Here is a 23,094-nt window from a genome sequence, read left to right on the forward strand (position 1 = left end):
CATACAGGCTGAAAGAAGGGAAGAAATATTGGATGCACGGTCAGAAGAAGAAAGTGCAACCAGAGACTCATGAAATCACCAGAAAACAAGGTAGGAAAAGTTATTTTATTTTAAATTTAGTGATCAAAATGTGTCTGAATTTATATCTGCTGTCTATATTTTGTACTATGGCCCCCTTTTACTAAACCGCAATAGCGGTTTTTAGCGCAGGGAGCCTATGAGCGTCAAGAGCAGTGCTGGACATTCAGCGCAGCTCCCTGCGCTAAAAACTGCTATTGTGGTTTAGTAAAAAGAGAGGGGGGGTATATTTGTCTATTTTTGTATGGTTGTTACTGAGGTGACAGTGCATAGAGTCATCTGCCTTGACCTCTTTGAAAAAACCCCGGAATAGGAATGATAATTAACATTTTCTCAGCGTACAATGTGCTTTGTGGTTTTTTTTTTAAATTTTATTGTTGGTAGATCATTTTGACTTGGTCATTTTAAAAGTAGCTCACAAGCCCAAAAAGTGTGGGCACCCCTGCTATAGGGGGACCCGTTGCCATTGCTGCGGGGGAACCCATTGCTGGGGGGCGCCGTTGCTATTTTAAAATATAGCAAGGTGAGTTTTCCTCCTTCAACGGGCCCCCTCACAGTTTTGGGCCCTAGGTACGTGCCTACTGGGCCTATTGATTCATCCGGCCCTGCATACCTGCTGTTTGATATACAGTATTTATGTTTAACTGATATGTCTTGTACCTAATAGATATTTTTGACACTTCTTTTGTAACCTGTTTTCTTAAAATTAACTATGCATTTCAAAATTTAAGCAATCTCTACTATTTCTACAGCTAAAAATAAAAATGTAATTATCAAGACTACATAAGTGAATGTGGAAAGCGATAGGACGTCTAAATCTGAGTTTAGACATTTTGCAGAACACGCATAAAAATCCAATATCAAACATGCCCATTTTCAAAACTGTAAGACTATGGGCTCCTTTTATTAAGCTGCGTTAGCGTTTTTAGCGCACGCTAAACCCATGCTACGGGGCTAGAACTAACACCAGCTCAATGTTGGCATTAGCATCTAGTGTGCACAGCAATTTAGCGCATGCTATTCTGCACATTAATGCCTTAATGTGGCTTAGTAAAAGGAGCCCTATATTGTTTTGTGGTTGTTTGGTGTTTTTTTTTTGCAAAAATGGTTATGTTTGTGCTCTGTGGGAAAGATTCTATAAATGGGTGTCCTGATTGTAGGCAACAGTATGTGTCCTACTGCTGTCTAGCAACCAATTAGAATGCACATTTTTGGGGTTTTTTAACCCCGAGGCAGGACCTACGCTGTAGGCATTTGTCACAGTTGAGTGAGATACGTTGGGACACTTAAGCTCAGCCAAGGCTGGGAATGGATGTGGTTTTGCTAGGAAGTGACCTTGGGCAAGCTTAAGTGGCCCTAGGTGTCTCCCTAGAGCTGCGACAGACACCTGATAAGTAGGCCAGAAAAATGCTGGTCTACATTTCAGATAGATACAGCTGTTGAGCTTTTCATGGTAAGGGGCATATGAACCAATCAGGGACTTAGGCCTCTCCCAGTGCATCCCAGAATGCACTGGAAATGAGGCCAAAGCCTCTAATTGACCCAGGTGCCTAAGGCCCCTCCTTTTGAGCCCTCCTAAGGCCCCTCCTTCTAAGCCAATCAGGGCTGTAGGCCCCTGGTGTATCCCAGAATGCACCAGTTAGGAGAAGGCTCACCATTTTGAAGTTGTAGGCCTGCTGACCAGACTTTCTACTACAGAAGTACAGAGGGGTGTCAGGAGGAACTTAGGAGTACCAGGTGGCCCATACGTTTGGGGGAGTGGGTGTGGTCTGGAGGGGAGTGCTGACTATAGCTTTTACTGGACAGTTTACAGCTTCACCGAACAGTCTTTACCATAGATTTCCTCAGGTTTTGTACTGAAAAATAAGGACTCTGAATGGTTCAAGCACTGTTGAACTCACACTGAGTTATATTGGCAATTGTATGAGGCTCTTATTCACTTAACCCTTACTTCTGTAATCTTAGTATTATAAGCCAGACTCTGTAGTTCCTGAACAACTTTCTTTAATAACATGAAGTAAATACATACAATTGATGATTTCAAGGCAGTTCAACTTTCACGGAATCTTCTCACTCTACCAGCATATTCTATTCAAAATGAAGCTGGGAATACGTTCACACACCTTGTAAAAAATAACACTGTGCTCCACAATATCTCAAGAGCTAAAATCTCAACCAAAAGGGGTGAAACCTCAAACACTAGGGCCAGTAGTCTTTTAATTATGTGGTGAACAGATAGAGATTTTCAAACAAGCAGAGTCTTGCATGCCTGTAGTCCATGCTTAAAATCTCAGACAAATAAAATTTGTTGGCGAGACTCATAACACTAAGGGCTCCTTTTACAACTCCACCCCCAACAGCCCTTGCTGAGCCGCCTCACCTTTGAACAAAAAAACAAAAAACAGCCCCAACTCTCCACTCGGCTCCAGCCTGAAGGGAAGGAGTTGGCCAGGTGTGGGAGACCAACTCCACCCCCAACAGCCCTTGCTGAGCCGCCTCACCTATGAATAAAAACAAAAAACAAACAAACCCAAAAACAGCTCCTTTCAGCAGGGCAGGCATGGGAGACCAACTCTGTCCCCCAAGTGACCTTGTGGTGCTACCTTTTTAAAGACTCTTCCACAAGTCTACCCCACTGCTAGGCAAGCCCCTTGATCAGCAGCCCGGCCGAAAGGCTACTAGCGTGAACCAAAAAGCAACCTAAGACTCCACTCTTAACACGTGACCTCACAAACCACCTCCACTCATATCATGTCTCCAACTTTCCAGGCCACCCCCTTCCCCACTCCCCCTCCCACCACATCCCCAACCCTTCTTATAACACTATACTTCACCATCCCCATCATTACAGGCCAAGGCAGAGACGGTGATCTCGCCTCCCAACACAAAAACAATCATACCAGGAACCCAGCCAACCTCAAGCCCCATCCTACCCTCCCCACCAGCCCCTACCAGCAATACTCTCAAACTTGCACTCATCAAATGCGAGATCAGTTAACAACAAGACCTTCCTCCTTCATGACCTCATTTGTGACAACACTTGGGAAACCCTCATGATCACTGAAACCTGGCTCCAAGACAACGATGGGATTGTACTAGGCGAATTGTGTCCTCCAGGCTACCAGGCCCTAACCTGCTCACGCACCTCTGGGAAAGGAGGTGGAGTGACTACCATCGTCAAGACCCCAACCACACCAAAACTGATAAGCTCTATCAACATTCCCACCCTAGAAGCTTTTGCTTTCACCATAGGCCACAAACACAAAATCACCCTCATACTACTTTACAGAGCCCCCAATTCCCTAGCAGAAACCCTAGAGTCCCTCCTTGATTTCATCACTGAACTATCCATCTCCCACAAACATGTGATCATCCTGGGAGACTTCAACTTCCCAGATTACCCCAACACCTCAAGACAAAGTGACAGCTTCCTCTCCTCCCTCACCGACCTGGGATTTCACCAAGCTGTAACCACCCCTACTCACTCAGCAGGCAACATCTTAGACTTAATCATCACCCTTAGAGACCCGACTGCAGAGCCTCAACAAACAATCTGCACTACTACACCTGTCCCATAGTCAGACCACCACCTCATTGAATTCCAACTCCCACTCGAAACTATCCAGCTCCGCGAAAAGACCCTATCCCACTCACCCGACGCCAACTCCCTAATTCAGTCAACCCTTCAGTTATGGCCACAGGCATTCACAATCTAAACAAAACCTGCACCAAACATTCCCCACTCCATCGACCTAGCAGCCTCCACGTGGCACTTCAACATCCAATTCCTTTATAACAGCCTCGCTCAGACAAAAACAACACGAATAACCACCAACAAAACACCTGCTCCCTGGTACACCAGTGACTTCCGATCCATAAAAAGATCACTGAGGAAAGCAGAAAGAAACTGGATCAAACACCCAAATTCAGAAACCAAAGCCCACTGGGAAAACATATCTGTCACCTACAAAGCTGCCATCCTAAAAGCAAAGAAAGACTACTACCGTATTTTTTCGCATATAACGCGCGCGTTATACGTGGTTTTTACAAACCGCGCATACCCTTGCGCGTTATACGCATGAGCGCATTGTACAAATTTTTTTTTACATAGTTCCCCCCCCCGACGTCCGATTCACCCCCCCGCAGGACCGCTCGCACCCCCACCCCGAAGGACCGCTCGCACGCACCCGCACCCGCACTCTGAAGGACCGCTCGCACGCACTCCCACCCGCACCCCCAGCCTGAAGGACCGCTCGCACCCCCACAGCCTCCGGACTCCCCCCCCCCATCATGTAGAAGCTCCTACCAGTGTCCTGCTGCTTCCTCTTGGCAGTCCCGGCCCTTCTGTGAGCCCTGCGCCTGCGCTGCTTCTTCCGGCGGTCCCGCCCTTTCTCTGACGTCAAGCCCTCTTGCCCCGCCGACTCCCCGACTCCCCGACACGATCGGGGCAAGAGTGAGCTCAAGTCCTCTTGCCTCAGTCAACCGCGGCACCCCCGACACGATCGGGGCAAGAGGGAGCTCAAGCCCTCTTGCCCCCCCGACTCCCCGACATGATCGGGGCAAAAGGGAGCCCAAGCCGACCATGTGTCCAAGGCCCCGCCCCCAGGAGGGACCTAAGGATCTCGGGCCTATTCTGATTGGCCCAGGTACCTTAGGCCCCACCAGTAGGCGGAGCTTTGGGACGGATGGGCCAATCCGGCCTCATTCCGTCGTTGGCTGCCTGCCGAACAGGCGGGTTTGGCTCCCGTCTGTCCGGCCAACTACACAAAGGTACGGGGAAGGGGGTGGGGGTGTCGTGGGGTGTCGGCCAGGGGGTCGCGGGTCGGCTGGGGGGGCAGTCGGAGGTTCTTGGGGGGGGCGGTCGTTGGGGGAAGGGGGGTTTGCGTCGAGGGCAGGAGGGCCTGGGATCTCTCCTGCCCGTAATGTAGTGTGGGGTGGGGGTAGGGGGTCGCCATGGCTAGGAGGGTTTGGGCTCCCTCCTGGCCCGAACAACTAGCGGGGGGGTCGCCAGGGCCAGGAGGACTTGGGCTCCCTCCTAGCCCGAACAACTAGCGGGGGGGGGGGTCGCAAGAGCCAGGAGGGCTTGGGCTCCTTCCTGGCCCGATATTGTCGGGGAGTTGGGGAGTCGGTGAGGCAAGAGGGCTTGGGCTCCCTTTTGCCCCGATCGTGTTGGGGAGTCGGGGGGCATCAGGCTTTCAGGGTGGGGACAGGACTTCAAGGGGGAGAGGAGAGTCGGAGCAGGTGAAAGGAGAGTCGGGGTGGCCAGAGGAGAGTCGGGGCGGGCGAAAGGAGAGTTGGGTGGTGACGGGAGAGTCGGGCAGCATGCACGATATACGGATGTGCGCGGTATATAAAAATTTCTGTACATAAATTTGTGTTTTCCGCGCGCTATACCCGTGTGCGCGTTATACACGGGTGCGTGTTATCTACGTGAAAATACGGTACTCTCACATCCTACAGATAGCCTCAGCTTGATCCAAACAACTGCTGGCCCTCACAAACCAACTCTTCACCAACGCCTAAGGAAAAAGCCACAACCCAAAAGAACTTGATAGTGAGACTCTCTCGGACTTCTTCCAGTCCAAAGTACATACTATCTATAATAATCTTGATACCAACACCAACCCCCCTCCAGCACACTCCCAGCCTAACCCAAGTATTCAATCCTCTACCACTCTTCCCCAACTTCATATGGCCACCCATGCTGAGGTTCTTGAAACCCTGAGTGAACTCAAGCCCTCCAGCACCATCCTTGACCCCTGCCCATCCAGCCTCCTACTGTCCACAGAAGACGCTATGGCGGAATCTATCCTCCCCATCATTAACTCCTACCTCTCCACAGGAACAGTACCTTTCACTGGAAGTCAGCTATTATCAAACCATCTCTCAAAAAACCCATCTTTGACCCTAATGAACCCTACAACTACCGCCCAGTCTCCAACCTCCCATTTGTCTCCAAACTCCTAGAACGAATAGTGCTCCGCCGATTACACCCTTTCATTGAAGAATAAGCTGCCCTGTCCCCTGCTCAATTCGGCTTCCGAACAGGCCACAGCACAGAGTCAGTACTCCTGGATATCATTGATGACAGCTGGTCGATACTCAACAAATTCAGCGACACCCTACTAGTCCTACTTGACCTCAGTGCTGCCTTTGACACTGTTGACCACCATCTCCTCTTATCCAGACTCTATGACCTTGGAATCAAGGACTCTGCCCTCCAGTAGTTCACCTTCTTTCACCAAAGAACCCAAACAGTCCTACTAGGGATGTACAAATCTAACCCCAAGCCTATCAAATAAGGCGTTCCCCTAGGTGCCCTTCTATCCCCCCTCCTATTTAACCTTTACATCAGACCTGTCATTGATATAGCCCAGAAGTACAACGTTAAAATCCACTCCTACGCCGATGACATCCAGCTGCTCCTCTCACTAGGCGAAAACTGATCATCCCAAATCGCCAACCTCCAACACTGCCTCTCTGACATGAAAACCTGGATGACAAACAACAAACTACAGCTGAACGCCTCCAAGACTGAACTTTTATAGCTCAGGAAAAAAGTACCAAATACACACGCCCAACACTATCATGGGACTCCACCTTACTAACTGCAGCAGATCAAGTACGTAGCCTAGGAGTAATATTAGACGGCCACCTGTCCACCCACATTTCTCAAGTAGACTCTACCTCCTTCTACTACCTCTGCCAACTGAGAAGGATCAAACCCTACATCTCCACACCCGACCTAGCCCAAATCCTCTACGCCTATGTCCTCTCCAAGATGGATTACTGCAACTCCCTATTTAATGGAGTAGCCAAAAAAGATCTCAAGCACCTCCAGCGGGTACAAAATGCAGCAATCCGCCTCCTACACAGCCTCAACTATCATGATCCCATCTCCCCAGCCCTCCGCGCTGAACACTGGCTTCCAATTAACCAACCCTGCACATTCAAGGCCCTGGTAATAGCGCATAAAAGGATTTACACTACCACCCCTACTTACATAAAATCCAAGCTAACCCTGTACACCCACAACCGCCCCCTCTGCTCGGAAATGGAGAAATGCCTATGCATCCCCCCAGGAAAGTCCCTCCTGTCAGAAACCGCCCGCAAATGCTCCTACAGCCACTTCATCCCCCAACTCTGGAACCAACTCCCACCACAAATCAGATTACAGAACTCATTGATGACCTTACGGAAAGCGGTAAAGATCCTACTCTTCAACTAAAATTCACCCACAGTCTACGCCTCACCCCCATTAAAAAAAAACTCCCATCTACCCTCTCTTCTCCATTCTAAACTTCTACTTAAATTGCTGTATAGTCCATTCTTACCTGTACTTAAATTGTCGTATAGTCCTTGTATTTAAACTACTGTATAGTCTTTGTATTGTCCAAATGTACTCCACTGTGAATGTTTGCTTGTAGGCCATTCTGACTACTGGGAGGACGGGATAAAAATCTAAATAAATAAAATAAAAAATAAAATTGTATGGGGCAGAATCAGCATGGGTTCAGCTGAGGGATGTCTTGCCTCACTAATTTGTTTGACTTCTATGAAGGTGTGAATACATATGTGGATAAAGGTGAGATGGTTGATGTGTATCTAGATTTTCAGAAAGTTTTTGAAACATTGGAAAGAATAACCCAAATCCTAGTTACCAAATTCTATGGTCCACCTTGGTGGTCAGTGCTCACCCTCAAAAAAGATCTTGGTGTTATTGTAAACAATACACTTAAACCTGCTCAATGTGTGGTGGCAGCTAAAAAAAAGCAAACAAGATGCTAAAAATTATTAGAAAAGGGATAGTAAACACAATTATGAATGTTATAATGCCTGTTTCACTCCAATGTGTTCAATTCTGATCACCTTATCTAAAAAAATGATATAGAGGAACTAGAAAAGGTTCAAAGAAGAGCAACAAAAATGATCATGGGGATGGAACTCCTCTCATATGAGGAAAGATTGAAGGGTGGCCAATGTTACACCAATTTTTTAAAGGGTTCTAGGAGAGATCTGGGGAATTACAGACCAGTAAACCTGACCTCAGTGCCAGGCAAAATAGTAGAAACAATTATAAAAAATAAAATTGTGGAACATGTAGACAAACATAATTTAATGAGACAGTCAACATGGGTTCATCGGAGGGAAGTCTTACCTCACTAATTTGCTTGACTTCTTTTAAGATGTGGATAAACATGTGGATAAAGGCGAGCTGGTTAATGTAGTGTATCTAGATTTCCAGAAAGCTTTTGATAAAGTTCCTCATGAGAGGCTCCTGAGAAAATTAAAGAGTCATGGGATAGGAGGCAATGTTCAGTTGTGAATTAAGAATTGGTTCTCGGACAGAAAACAAAGGTAGGGTTAAATGGCCATTTTCTCAATGGAGAAGGGTAAATAGTGGTATACTGCAGGGATCTGTACTAGGGCCAGTGCTATTTAACATATACAGATGATATGGAAATTGGAACTATGAGTGAGGTGATTAAATTTGCAGATGATACTAAACTGTTCAAAGTTGTTAAAATGCATGTGGATAGTGAAAAACTGCAAGAAAACCTTAGGAAATTATAACACTGTGCATCCAAGTGGCAGATTAAATTTAGGGCTCCTTTTACAAAGCTGCGATAGCGTTTTTAGCACACGCAGAATTGCCGTGCGTGCTAAACCCAAGCTACGTGGCTAGAACAAACACCATTTCAATGCTGGCATTAGCGTCTAGCGCATGCTAAAACCACTATTGCAGCTTTGTAAAAGGAGCCCTTAATTTAATGTGGACAAATGTAAAGTGATGCACATTGGGAAGAATAATCCAAATCATAGTTACCAGATGTTAGGGTCCATCCTGGGGGTCAGCGCTCAAGAAAAAAATCTGGGTGTCATCATGGACAATATGCTGAAACCTTCCACCCAATGAGCAGCAGTGGCCAAGAAAGCAAACAAGATGCTAAGAATTATTAGAAAAGGGATAGTAAACAAGACTAAGAAAGTTACAGTGCCTCTGTATTGCTCAATGGTGCAACCTCAACTTGAGTATTAGATTCAGTTCTGGTCTCCTTATCTCAAAAAAAATATAGCGGCACTAGAAAAGGTTCAAAGAAGAGTAACCAAGATGATAAAGGGGATGGAACTCCTCTCGTATGAGGAAAGACTAGGGAAGTTGGGGCTCTTAAGCTTGGAAAAGAGATGATTTAAGTGAGATATGATTGAAGTCTACAAAATCCTGAGTGGTGTAGAATGGGTACAAGCAGATCGATTTTTTATTGCATCAAGATTTACAAAAACTAGAGGACACTTGATGAAGTTACAGGGTAACACTTTTAAAACCAATAGGAGGAAATATTTTTTCACTCAGAGACTAGTTAAGTTGCTAGTGGATGTGGTAAGAGTGTTTAACATAGCTGGTTTTAAAATAGATTTGTACAAGTTCATGGAGGAAAAGTCCTGCTATTGAGACAGGCATAGGGGAAGTCACTGCTTGCCCTGGATTAGTAGCATGGAATGCTATTATTTGGGTTTTTGCCAGGTACTTGTGACTTGGATTATCCACTGTGAAGATGGGATACTGGGCTGGATGGATAATTGGTCTGACCCAATAAGGCTGTCTTATACTCTTAAAGTGTGAAATGTACAACTTCTTCTGTCATGTACCACTGATGTTTAGATAACTTCTTAAACACAATGTCAGTGACTTCACAAGTGATTGATTTGTAGTCATGCATATCAGAGAAAAATTGCAGATCAAGAATTGGTGCTTCTTGTGCTCTGCATACTCTCATCCATAGTGGCATATAAAAGTGCACCAGAAAACAGCTGAATCACTCAAGTTTCATAATTATCTCCTTGTACGGCAGTTGACTGGAAAACATGAACATTTTTGTTCCAAATATGTTGCAGGCCATCAGCATGCTGGATGTACTGCTCTCTGCTTCATAAAATGTACACAAAGAGGAGGTGCTGCTCCAAGAATCATAAGTGTATTTTTGTTGCAGTTAGTTAGTACTGCAATTAGTTCCTTGACAATCTTGTTTCCAGTGTCCACTAACCAAAGTTCATTAACTTTCAGTGTCAGAAGTTTCACATCCTGCTTGCTTAGTTCATCCCACAGCTTCTTGAAATTTGAAGACAGTTCATTTTCTGACCCTGTAGCTTTAGCAAACAGACCTCTTCCATACTGCTTCAATAACTACTTCAAAGATATGATGCTTGCAGGCCAAATAGAAAAGCTTCTTACCAATTTTGTCTTCCAATAGTTTTGCAGTACCTTTATTAACGCCATCTTTGATAGCAGTAATATCAAAGACCAATGCCACTATATTATCAACCAGCTGCCATAGTTCAACATAGTAACTCATAAGATGTGTCTGCTTGTGGAATGCCTGTAGCATCAGAAAGGTTTGGCACATCCAGGAGTTTACCTTCTGTGGCTTCTGGAGCACCAGATACAAGCACAGCAAGTCATTTGTGAGACTCTCCAAATGATCTTTAATCACTTTACTGTCCAGTGAAGAGGGGTAGCATGGAGGATTATCTTGTACAGTGACAATAACACCTTCAGAAATTTTTTGTCTGTTAGCCATTCTACTGTGGTGTGCAGTTTGTTGTGAGATGTTCGTCACTGAGATCACCATTACCAGACTTAATGACTGCTGAGACAATGAGAATGGTCTGATTGATAGTTTGTATGTCAGCTCCAGCAGTTATTTCATCATATTTCATTATTTTCTTTGGAAGCTGAATTTTATAAAGTTGGTTGCCTTGGTATTTTCTCTAGGTATGAAGTCTTCAACCTTCATGTCACTTTCTTCAGTACTTCCTGCTTCAATATCCATCTCGACACTGTCACATACTTTAATGTTAAGCAACTCTGCCTTTTCTTTTTCAGGCTTTTGCTTTTCATTTTCTTGTCTAAACATTTGCATCGCTGCTGTTGTTGCAATTATCTTGTCATGTCCATTCACAGTTGCTTGTCTTATATCTCTTGATCAAAGTAGAAGTCCCCATCAGATTTCTTGTCATCACTTGACAACAGTTAAGAACTCATTATAGTTTCAATGGCATCTGGAGCACAAATATGGAAAAGTGTGTCATTTCGTAATAAAGTTTTGCCTTTTTTTTTCCTTCTGGATCATTTTCATGTCCTTTATTTTTTGAATGACTACTCCATTCACACCAGAGAGCCTAAGAGGGGCATAATCAAAAGAAACATCTAAGTCCGTTTTCGGCTTAAGTCGCAAGTTGCCCAAAGTCGGACAAAAGTCGGACTTGGGAAAAGGTCCATTTTTGAAAAATACATCCAAAATATTTTTTTTTTTGAAAATTGTCTAACTGTACGTCCAGCCGTCTAATTGTCCAGACCGCTAAGTCGTCCATTTTTATACCCCATTTTCATCCATAAATTTGTCCAAGTCACAAACGCCCTACAAAAAGACCTTTTGGGTGCGGTAGGGCGATCTGGTAGGCCTAAGTCACAATGTCCACGTTCCGTCTAGGCAGTGTTATAAAACTTTCGGTTATACATGCAGTATTACTAAGTCTAGGATGGCCCACGTCCCGCCCAAATCCCACCCTCGACACTCCTCCTGACATGCCCCTTTTAGATCTGGTCATTCAGCAGCACTGTGAAGGCCCAGGTCATTTTTAAATACGTCTAAAACCCGGTTCGATTATTGGCACTTGGATGACTTGTCTTTTAGATCGACCAAGTGCTGATTTAGGCTGGTTTTTAGATGTTTTTCTGTTTCAATTATGAGCCCCATAATGTCCAGCATGCAGTTCTGCCTGGTTTTTGTCTTGATATGGGACATTTGCCAAATTACAGTGACAATATAAGCAACACAGTAGGTGATTTCTTCATTTGAAATGTTCTTTTTGATATTTTCCTGATCATGGTGGAGATGCAAAAAAAAAAAATACTTCACAACTTTTCTGCATGTAGGCAACTTGGACCCTATAATCAAAGATGACTACCCAATGAGCAAAAAATTCACACACTTCTCTGGTAACTGGCCAGGAAGATTTCTCAGATTATGAACTTGGTAAACTAGGAATATCAGCTTCATAGGTTTTTCCACTTCTAGTTGATATGCTCAGTTACTAATGAAATGTGCTATTGTATTTAGAAACTTAAAAATATACCACAGTACCACAACAAACTCAAACAGGAGGTTTCTTGTAGAAATAGACTCATTGCAAATCCTGGCTGGTTTTCAGTCCTTAAAGAAATGCCTGTTCCTTTAAGATAGCCCCATTGCATAGAACACAGGAAACACACACAGAACCTGCAGGTGTTTTGGGCATGGTGATGTTAAATATAAAACAAACAAAAACAAACTGCAGATGTGTACAAGATGCAGGCAGAATTTATTGTGACAAATATAAATTTATAAAAACCTTTTTACCAAACAAGGGACCCGACACGGTCCGTGTTTCGGACAAACCTTCGTCGGGGGTCCAATATGCAAAAAGGTTTGAAAAATATGCCACAAAAAATATAGAATAAAAAATCATAAACCAAAAAGGTTCAATACGCCGAGAATCGCCAACTACTGTAAAGCGTCTCACTTTACAGTAGTTGGCAATTCTCGGTGTATTGGACCTTTTTGGTTTATGATTTTTTTATTCTATATTTTTTGTGGCATATTTTTCAAACCTTTTTGCTGGGGGAGGGGACAGGCAGAGAGTGATCCAGTTGAAGAGCTCTACTTTGAAGGGGGGAGGAGCTATTTTCATGATGGAGGGTGGGCAGTTGTCTAGAAGGCAGTTGGATTTGGCATATTTAGAAAATAGCTCAAGGAATAGGTTCCAGTCTGGGTTTTCAAAGCGATTCCAGGTCTTGTCAGCGGTAGTACCTTCATTGTTTGGGGTAGGCAGAAGGGTTGATGGGCTGGTGTTTGTTGTTGCAAGAGAGGTTTTTAAGTTATGAATTTTATTGGCGAAGTAGTCAGCTAGGTTTGTTGGGGAGGGTGGAAGATCTGTGGGGGAGTTTTTATATGAGTTGATGTCAAATAAGAAGTTGACAAGTCTGAAGAGTTTATTGCTGTTCAGGGATGGGGTGTTGATTGATTGGGCGTAATATTTGGGGTGTTTCTCTTTGATCATTTTTTATATTCGATAACTTTTATACGCCAGGAGTATCTGTCAGTGTCTGTGCCGGATTTGCACCAGATTCTTTCTAATTTGCGCACTTCTCGTTTCAGAGCTAGAAGGTTGGCGTCAAACCAGTTGGCAGATGAGCGGTGTTTTTTCTTGCAGGGCTTAAGTGGGGCCAGGTCATTTAGAACCTGGATGCTGAAGTTATTCAAACCTGGGATGAAGTTGGGGTTTGGGTCTGTGGTGGATGTTGGGGTGTAATGGGACCAGAATTCTTCAGGGTTTAGTTGACCTCTAGTCCATATTGTTTTTTCTTGTGGGTAGTTCTTGGTGGCCTTTGGCTTTGTTTTTTGAGCCAGTGTAAGTTAAAGTTGCATCGGAGGTGATCTGACCAAGGGGTGGTGGTCCAGGTTTCATCTTTAAAGCTTATGCTGGGGGAGGCATGGGGGAATTTGCTGGGGGAGGAATGAGATCAGGTCTAAGTGATGTCCTTTAGTATGTGTTTTGGTTGGGGGTGGTTTAGGGAATCCTAGGGATGTTAGGAAGGAGAAAAGATCAGAAACGTTGGAATTCTCTGCCTATTCCAGGTGTACATAAGAACATAAGAAGTTGCCTCCACTGGGTCAGACCAGAGGTCCATCGCGCCCAGTGGCCTGCTCCCGCGGCGGCCCATCAGGTCCGTGACCTGTGAAGTGGTTTCTGTCTAATCCTATAACCTACCTCTACTTCTTTCTGTACCCCTCAATCCCCTTATCTTTTAGGAACTTATCTAGACCTTCCTTGAACCCCTGTAGCGTGCTCTGGCCTATTACAGCCTCCGGGAGCGCGTTCCATGTGTTCACCACCCTCTGAGTGAAAAAGAACCTCCTAACATTTGTTCTAAACCTGTCCTTTTTCAATTTCTCTGAGTGCCCCCTTGTGCTTGTGGCTCCCCACAGCCTGAAGAATTTGTCCCTGTCTACCTTCTCTATACCCTTCATGATTTTGAAGGTTTCTATCATATCTCCCCTAAGTCTCCGTTTTTCCAGAGAGAATAGCCCCAGCATTTCCAATCTGTCCGCATATGAGAAGTTTTCCATACCCTTTATCAACTTTGTCGCTCTTCTCTGGACTCCCTCAAGTACCGCCATATCCTTTTTGAGGTATGGCGACCAGTACTGGACACAGTACTCCAGATGTGGACGCACCATCTCCCGATATAGCGGCAAAATGACTTCCTTCGTCCTGGTCGTGATACCCTTTTTGATAATACCCAACATTCTGTTCGCTTTCTTTGAGGCTGTCGCACACTGTGCTGATGCTTTCAATGTTGTGTCTACCATCATCCCCAGGTCTCTTTCAAGTTTGCTCACCCCCAGCAACGATCCCCCCATTTTATAGTTGAACATCGGGTTCTTTTTCCCTACATGCATGACTTTGCATTTCTCAGTGTTAAAACTCATTTGCCATTTTTTTGCCCAGTCTTCCAATCTCGTTAAGTCCCTTTGCAGGTTTTCACAGTCTTCCTTGGTTCTAACCTTGCTTTAGAGTTTGGTGTCGTCCGCAAATTTAATGACCTCACAGTTCGTCCCTGTCTCCAAGTCATTAATAAATATATTGAACAGGAGCGGTCCCAGCACCGACCCCTGTGGGACTCCACTCGTGACCCATTGCCATTCTGAGTAATGGCCCTTTACTCCAACCCTTTGTTTCCTGCCTGCCAACCAATGTTTGATCCATCGGTGGATATCCCCTTGCACCCCGTGATTCCACAGCTTCTTAAGCAGCCGTTCATGGGGTAGCCTCCTGCTATCTGCCGGAGACGCCATGGCAGAATCCATCCTCCCCATCATTAACACCTCTCTAACTACTGGAACTGTCCCCCTCAGCTGGAAATCAGCTATTATCAAGCCCACTCTCAAAAAACCCTCCCTTGATCCTAATGAACCTGGCAACTATCGCCCAGTCTCCAACCTCCCAATTGTCTCCAAACTCCTTGAACGAATTGTGCTCCACCGCCTACACCCTTTCATTGAAGAACAAGCTGCCCTATCCCCAGCCCAATCCGGCTTCCGTAAAGGCCACAGCACAGAATCAGTACTCCTTGATATCATCGACGACAGCTGGTCAATACTCGACAAAGGCAATGACGCCCTACTAGTCCTACTTGACCTTAGCGCTGCCTTCGACACAGTTGACCACCACCTACTCACATCTAGACTCCACGACCTCGGAATCAGAGACACAGCCCTCCAATGGATCACCTCCTTCCTTCACCAAAGGACCCAAACTGTCCTACTAGGGACACATAAATCTAACCCTAAGCCTATCAAATATGGTGTTCCTCAAGGCGCCCTTCTATCCCCCCTTCTATTCAACCTCTACATCAAACCCGTCATCGATATAGCGCAAAAATATAAAATCAAAATCCACTCTTATGCAGATGACATCCAACTGCTCCTCCCCTTAGGCGAAAACCGGCCATCCCAAATTGCTAACCTCGAACTCTGCCTCACTGACATGAAAACTTGGATGTCAAACAACAAGCTTCAACTTAACGCCTCCAAAACCGAACTCCTATGGATCAGAAACAAAAACACCAAATACCTACGACCTACACTAACATGGGATTCCACTCTACTAACGGCAGCAGATCAAGTTCGCAGCCTGGGAGTAACCCTAGACGGACAACTATCCCTATCTGCCCACATATCCCAAGTAATCTCCACCTCCTTCTACTACCTTCGCCAACTGAAAAGGATCAAACCCTACATCTCCACACCAGACCTCGCCCAACTTCTATACGCATATGTCCTCTCCAGAATGGATTATTGTAACTCCCTATTTAATGGACTAACCAAAAATAATATCAAACGCCTCCAACGGGTCCAAAATGCAGCCATCCGCCTCCTACACAACCTCAACTACCACGATTCCATCTCTCCGGCACTCCATGCTGAACACTGGCTCCCAATTAGCCAACGCTGTACTTTCAAAGCCCTGACAATTGCCCACAAGAGAATTTATTCCACCACCCCCTCCTACATAAAATCCAAGCTACCCATCTACAACCCCACTCGCACCCTCCGCTCAAAGTCAGAGACACGCCTATGCACCCCCCCCGGAAGATCCCTGCTCACAGAAACAGCCCACAAACGATCCTACAGCCACTTCATTCCACACCTTTGGAACCAACTCCCCCCCCAACTTAGACAACAGAACTCATTATTAACTTTCAGGAAATCGGTAAAGACCCTCCTCTTCAACTAAAGATCTCCTCTGTCTTCTCCCCCCCTTACGCCCCCCTCCACTCTCCTATCTCCTCCCCAAAACTCCAAGATAACCCTCTCTTACTCTCTCCACCAACAAATTGTGTCTAAACGCATATAACTTTCCTTAAACTAAACTACTGTATTTCCCCCTTCTCTCTTTCTGCCATACTCTCCCTGTATTTAATTCTCTCCAAAATCTATAAATCCAATTACTAAACCTATTGTATTACTTATATGTCTATTTACTCTCCACTATGTATGTTCATTGTAGACCGTTCTGAGCTACTGGGAGGACGGGATAGAAATCCAAATAAATAAATAAAAATAAATAAATACCTTGTCGAAGGCTTTTTGAAAGTCAAGGTAAATGATGTCAATGGATTCCCCTTTATCCATCTGTCTGTTTATTCCCTCAAAGAAGTACAGCAAGTTCGTGAGGCATGACCTTCCCTTGCAGAAGCCGTGCTGGCTTGCCTTCAGCTGCCCATTTTTTTCTATGTGGCCGCAGATGGTGTCCTTAATCAGTGCTTCCATCATCTTTCCCGGAACCGAGGTCAAACTCACCGGCCTGTAGTTTCCCGGGTCACCCCTTGATCCTTTCTTGAAGATGGGCGTGATATTTGCTATTTTCCAGTCCTCTGGGATCTCCCCTGTTTCTAAGGAAAGGTTTGCGAAAAGTTTGGAAACTTTGGAAAATAGTTTGGAAACTATTTTGCGAAAAGTTTCTGCTATTTCGTTTCTCAGCTCTTTTAGTACCCTTGGGTGGATGCTGTCCGGACCTGGTGATTTGTCGCTTTTTAGTCTGTCTATCTGACGGAGGACTTCCTCCTGGCTTACTTCTAGTTTGACCAGTTTCCCATCCTGGTCGCCATGTAAGATCTCTTCGGGTTCTGGAATATTGGATGTGTCCTCTCTCGTGAAGACTGATGAGAAGAACTTGTTTAACCTTTCAGCTATCTCTGTTTCTTCCTTTACCACTCCCTTCTTGTCTTCATCATCCAATGGTCCCACTTCCTCCCTGGCCGGTTGTCTCCCTTTCACATACTTGAAGAATGGTTTGAAATTTCCTGCTTTCTCTGCTAGTCTCTCCTCATATTCTCTTTTTGCTTTCTTTACCACTCGGTGACATTCCTTTTGGTACCTTTTGTGTTCATCTTGTTTGTCCTTGGTTTGGTCCTTTTTCCATTTTCTGAACGATGCTTTCTTGTCACTTATCGCCTTTCTTACTGCATTTGTTATCCACACCGGGTTCTTTGTTTGATTCTTCTTGCACCCTTTCCTAAACCTGGGGACGTACAGGTTCTGTGCTTCGTGTACCGTGTCCTTGAGCAGGGACCAGGCTTCTTCTACGGTCTCCATCTTCCCTGAGCTCTTGCTGAGTTTCTTTCCTACCATTTTCCTCATGGCCTCATAGTTCCCTTTTCTGTAATTGAGTGCTGTCGATGTGGTTTTCTTTACTTTTGGTGTTCCTATTTCTAGCTTGCAATGGATCATGTTGTGATCGCTGTTTCCTAGTGGCTCTAGTACTACCACCTCCTTTACGGGTCCCCCTAGCCCGTTGAGGATTAGGTCAAGAGTGGCTTCTCCTCTTGTTGGTTCCATGACCAGCTGTTCCATGAAGCAGTCCCTTATAGCTTCCAGGAATTTTGTTTCCCTTGTGGAGTTTGAGTGTCCAATACTCCAGTCTATGCCAGGGTAGTTGAAGTCCCCCATCACTACCACATTTCCGCTTTTGCATACCTGCCTTAATTCAGTCTCCAGGTCCTGGTCGTTTGCTTCCGGTTGTCCTGGTGGGCGATAGTACAGGCCCAATTTTATGTCAGCTCCATTACCTCCTGGTAGCTTAACCCATAGTGACTCCAAGTTGTCCACTCCTATTGCTGTTTCCATCCTGGTTGAAGGAATGGAGTCCTTTATGTATAGCGCTATTCCTCCACCCTTCTTGTGTGTCCTGTCTCTCCTGTAGAGTTTGTACCCTGGTAAGACCACATCCCATTTGTTGTCCTCTGACCACCATGTTTCAGTGACTCCAATTATGTCTATGTCCTTTTTACTGACTATGACTTCTAGCTCCTCCATTTTGGCTCTTAGGCTCCTAGCATTTGTGTATAGGCAATTTAAGTCCCGGTTGTTTACCTTCCTTGTTGGTTTTCCTCGTGGTTTGGTGTTCCTGCCTACCCCCTCATGGGCTGCCAGTCCCCGGGCCTCGCTTTGTTTATCCTCCTCCTGTGGTGTGTCTGTTTTGTCCTCATCTCCCTCCTGTGGTGTGTCTATCTCGTCCTCAGCCTGCTTCCCCTTTTTTGGATGTCCTTCCAACTGTTTCCTCCATTTCTTGCTCTTTGGTTTTGTCAGTTCCCTGGGCCCCTGCTTTGCGTCCTTGGGTTTTTTGTCAAAAATTGTCCACTCAGTCTCGAACCCTCTATCGCCTTTTCCTGGTCCAGTATCCTTGTTTGATACTCTAGTCCGGTGTGTCGATGTTAGATCGACTATCGGCTTTCCCCTTCTCCTCAGTTTAAAGCCATGTCTATGTTGTTCTGGATGTTGTGTGCCAGCCTCCTCATCCTATCGGTGCTTAGGTGCAGTCCGTCCCTCCTGTAGAGCTTGTTCTTTCCCAGGAAAGTTGTCCAGTTCCGTACAAAGTGAAAACCTTCCTCTTCGCACCATCTCCTCAGCCAACCATTAATTGCTTGCAGCTCTGTCTGCCTTCTTGCATCCGCCCTCGGTACTGGCAGGATCTCTGAGAAGGCTATCTTCCTTGTCCTCAGCTTCAGTTTCCTCCCCAGTATCTTGAACTGCTCGGTCAGTGTTGTCCTGTTGTAGTTCCTTCTGCAGACGTCGTTGGTTCCAACGTGGATTATCACTGCTGTGTCCTCCGTCTCAGCTCCTTCCAGGATTCTCTCGATTCTATCTGTGATGTCCTTAGTTCTCGCCCCTGGGAGACATGTCACTAGTCGGTCATCTCTGCCTCCTGCTATGTGACTGTCCACCTCTCTCAGGATTGAGTCTCCCACTACGATTGCGGATTTCCCCTTTCTCAGCTTCCTCTTGGGTCTCAGATCTATATCAGTGACTCGATCCGCCAATCCTTCCTCCGGATTCTGATGGGACTCCGCCTCCTCTGTCTGCTCAGTTCCTCCGCAAGGTCCTGTTGAAATCCATCCTTCCCTTCTGGAATCTGGTAGAATCTGTCCTTCATATATTGGTTCCTGCCCCCCGGCATCTGGTGGATTCCGTCTTCCGACTGTTGGTTCCCTTCCGACTTGTTGGTGATCCTGTGCCTCCACCATCCTGCAGGCCTCCTCAATGAATATCTCGAGCTCTCTAACCTGCTCATTGATGTGGCACTCTCTGATGGTATCTTCAGTTGCCCAGCCTGGTTCCTCTATGGTGCGAAGTCCCTCCAGCTCCTGGACCTTCACTTGCAGTCTCCCGACCTCCTTCTTCAGGCTATCCAGTTCCTGACATTGACCGCAAATGTACGCCTGCCTCCCGGAGGGGAGGTAATCATACATATGACACCCGGTGCAGTAAACTGGAAAGCCTCGCTGAGTTCCTGTAGCCTCCATTTCTCCCTTCTTGTCCTTGAAGTCCCTTGGTGTGTAGGAGTGGTGCTCGGCATGCAGCTAGCTGAAGGAATAGAGAGAGAAGAGAAGAATGAGAACAGATGAAAAGTAAAGTACTTTTTTTTTTTTGAGTTAGAAGTTAGAATTTGCTGCTGGGCTGCCTGGGCTCCTGGCTCCTTCCGAGGCTCCTTCACAAAGGCGCTCTCGCTAAGGCGAGCACCTTTGCCGCTCGCCTTCGCCGCGCACCGAACGGCCGTGCGCCGTTGGCTCCCTGCCTTTTAAGGGGGGAGCCCGGGCGCTGAGCCGACCTCTGACGCGCTGAGGTGGGCGGAGCTTCCTCTCGCCGCTTCCCCTCTGCCTCTGCCTCTGCCTGCCGGTTTCTTTCCTCCCCTGTGTCTCCCGGTCCGCTCTCCTAGCTGAAAAAGCTAAAAAAAAGAACAAAAAAGCAACAGAACTATGACGCTTGCAGAGTTCTGCCTCGTGCCCTGGCTCCCTGCCTTTTAAGGGGGGAGCCCGGGCGCTGAGCCGACCTCTGATGCGCTGGGGTGGGCGGAGCTTCCTCTCGCCGCTTCCCCTCTGCCTCTGCCTGCCGGTTTCTTTCCTCCCCTGTGTCTCCCGGTCCGCTCTCCTAGCTGAAAAAGCTAAAAAAAGAACAAAAAAGCAACAGAACTAAGACGCTTGCAGAGTTCTGCCTCGTGCCCTGGCTCCCTGCCTTTTAAGGGGGGAGCCCGGGCGCTGAGCCGACCTCTGACGCGCTGGGGTGGGTGGAGCTTCCTCTCGCCGCTTCCCCTCTGCCTCTGCCTCTGCCTGCAGGTTTCTTTCCTCCCCTGTGTCTCCCGGTCCGCTCTCCTAGCTGAAAAAGCTAAAAAAAGAACAAAAAAGCAACAGAACTAAGACACTTGCAGAGTGTAGATTTACATTGCCGGCGAGAAGGGTATGGGTGCCAGCAGTGGAATTTGCGAGGAGGAATTCGTAGAGATCTTCTTTAGCTTGGTTCCATTTGTTAGGGGGGGTGTAGAATACTGTAATAGTAGGAAGAATGAGAGGGCACTCTCTAAAGTTAAAAGGGGATAGATTCCGTACAAATGTAAGGAAGTTCTTCTTCACCCAGAGAGTGGTAGAAAGCTGGAACACTCTTCCAGAAGCTGTTAAAGGGGAAAACACCCTCCAAGGATTCAAGACAAAGTTAGACAAGTTTCTGCTGAACAGGAACGTGCGCTGGTTGAGCTAGTTTCAGTTAGGGTGCTGATCTTGGACCAGAGGGCCACCGCGTGAGCGGACTGCTGGGCATGATGGATCACTGGTCTGACTCAGCAGTGGCAATTCTTATGTTCTTATGACCAGAAATGGTCTCCGTTTGAATGTTGCTAAAACTAAAATTTAGTGGCTTTCGATTCCCACACATATAGAGGAACCAAGATGGTGGCGGACTAGCAGTCTGTGAAGCGTTCTGTCCCTCCCTTGAACTTTACCTTTTAGAACTGCCTGAGCTTCGGCGTTCTATACCGACGAAACTCTCATAATGCCTCATACTAAATGGAAGGGCTCTGTCTAGTTGAATCCCTCCCTACCTGGACAGATGAGGATGGACCTTTGTGGTGAGCTCACCATCTGTGACTGGAGTTGAGTCGCCTGTTTTTACTACGGAGGAAGGAGCCTCCGCAGCTTTTGAGCTGGAAACATCTTTATCTCCTCCATATTATCTACCCCACCGCATCCGACATCAGAGAACAGTGACGCTGTCACATCTCCACTCAAGAAGGGGGTTGGTGCAGATGCGTGAGGAGGGAGATGACCTACAACCTGGTGCCGATGATAGAGACGATCAGGGAGCGAATGAATCGAGCTCCCCCACGGTGGCTACATTGGACGGGGTCTGGAGTGTTCTACAAAGGTTGGAAAAGGCTATCACCAAATCGACAATGGAATTTCCAACCTGGATTGCACCTCAACGAGGAAGGAGCAAGAGTATTGGCAGGCAACATGAAGAAGGCCATTGAGAGGGCTTTAAACTAAAGGACAGGGGAAAGCCGACAGTCGATGGCCCGGGCGACAGGATGTCCCAAAGAAGGAACTATGGACAACTATTCAGACGCAGGAGGTGACGTGCACAAAGCATATAAGAGAAACAACATCGGAGCAGAAAAGGATACCGTGAAAGAACCAAAGGAGACTGCTAAGCTTAAAAATTCCAAGAAGGTAACACACATGGAACTCAAATGTATGTATACGAATGCTAGAAGTTTGAGAAACAAAATGGGAGAACTTGAAGCAATAGCAAAAAACGACAAACTGGAAATCATTGGCATAACAGAAACCTGAATAGGAGGGTGGCATCAGGCAATTGCATTCTTGATCTAATAAGGAAGGTAAAATGAATCCAGAGCTCCTTTCTTGATCTCAGAGAAGGGACATCAGGATTGGGACCCCTTTGATTATATTAGGATAAGAGCACACACACACACCTGTAGCTTGAGATTTGTTCATGTTAGATTAACTATACTGTATATCCCTGATATTTAAAATACACATAAACTGAGGGCACTTAAGAAAATGAAATGCATGTTTCTTAGCAGTGTTGACACTCCAACACTGATTTGAGAGTTGGTTAAAATTTCAGCTAAATGGTAATATATTCTATGATCCTCATTTGCTACTAATTTCAACTCTACTGTTTAATCAGTAGAACATAAATGTCATTTTCTCATCTTTGTACTAGCTTATGACTGTAATATCTTGAAAAATATTTGACAATACTGAATATATATTCCATTTAAGAAGGTAAAATATTCAAAGGGCTAGTTACTAAGTTGCAGTAAAAGTGGCATTTTATCACCTTTAGTTTAATGCAGGGGTCATTAACCTGTTGTATCTCAGTATCTCAATCAAGTGACTCCCACTGTTCAGAGATAATGTGACTTGCATTAAACCTCACATGTTGCATTTATTCTATTCTCAGAAAGCATGAAACTGTCAACACATGACCTGATGGTCCTGAGGAGCATATCTTAAAGATACTGGCATGTTAACAAAGCAGCAGTTATCCCCTTCCCTCAGAGATACCCCCAAATTGCTCCCAGAAAATACTTATGTACCCCCCCCAACCCAGG

This window comes from Geotrypetes seraphini, chromosome 6, assembly GCF_902459505.1.
Source record: "Geotrypetes seraphini chromosome 6, aGeoSer1.1, whole genome shotgun sequence".
NCBI classification, from domain to species: Eukaryota; Metazoa; Chordata; class Amphibia; order Gymnophiona; family Dermophiidae; genus Geotrypetes; species Geotrypetes seraphini.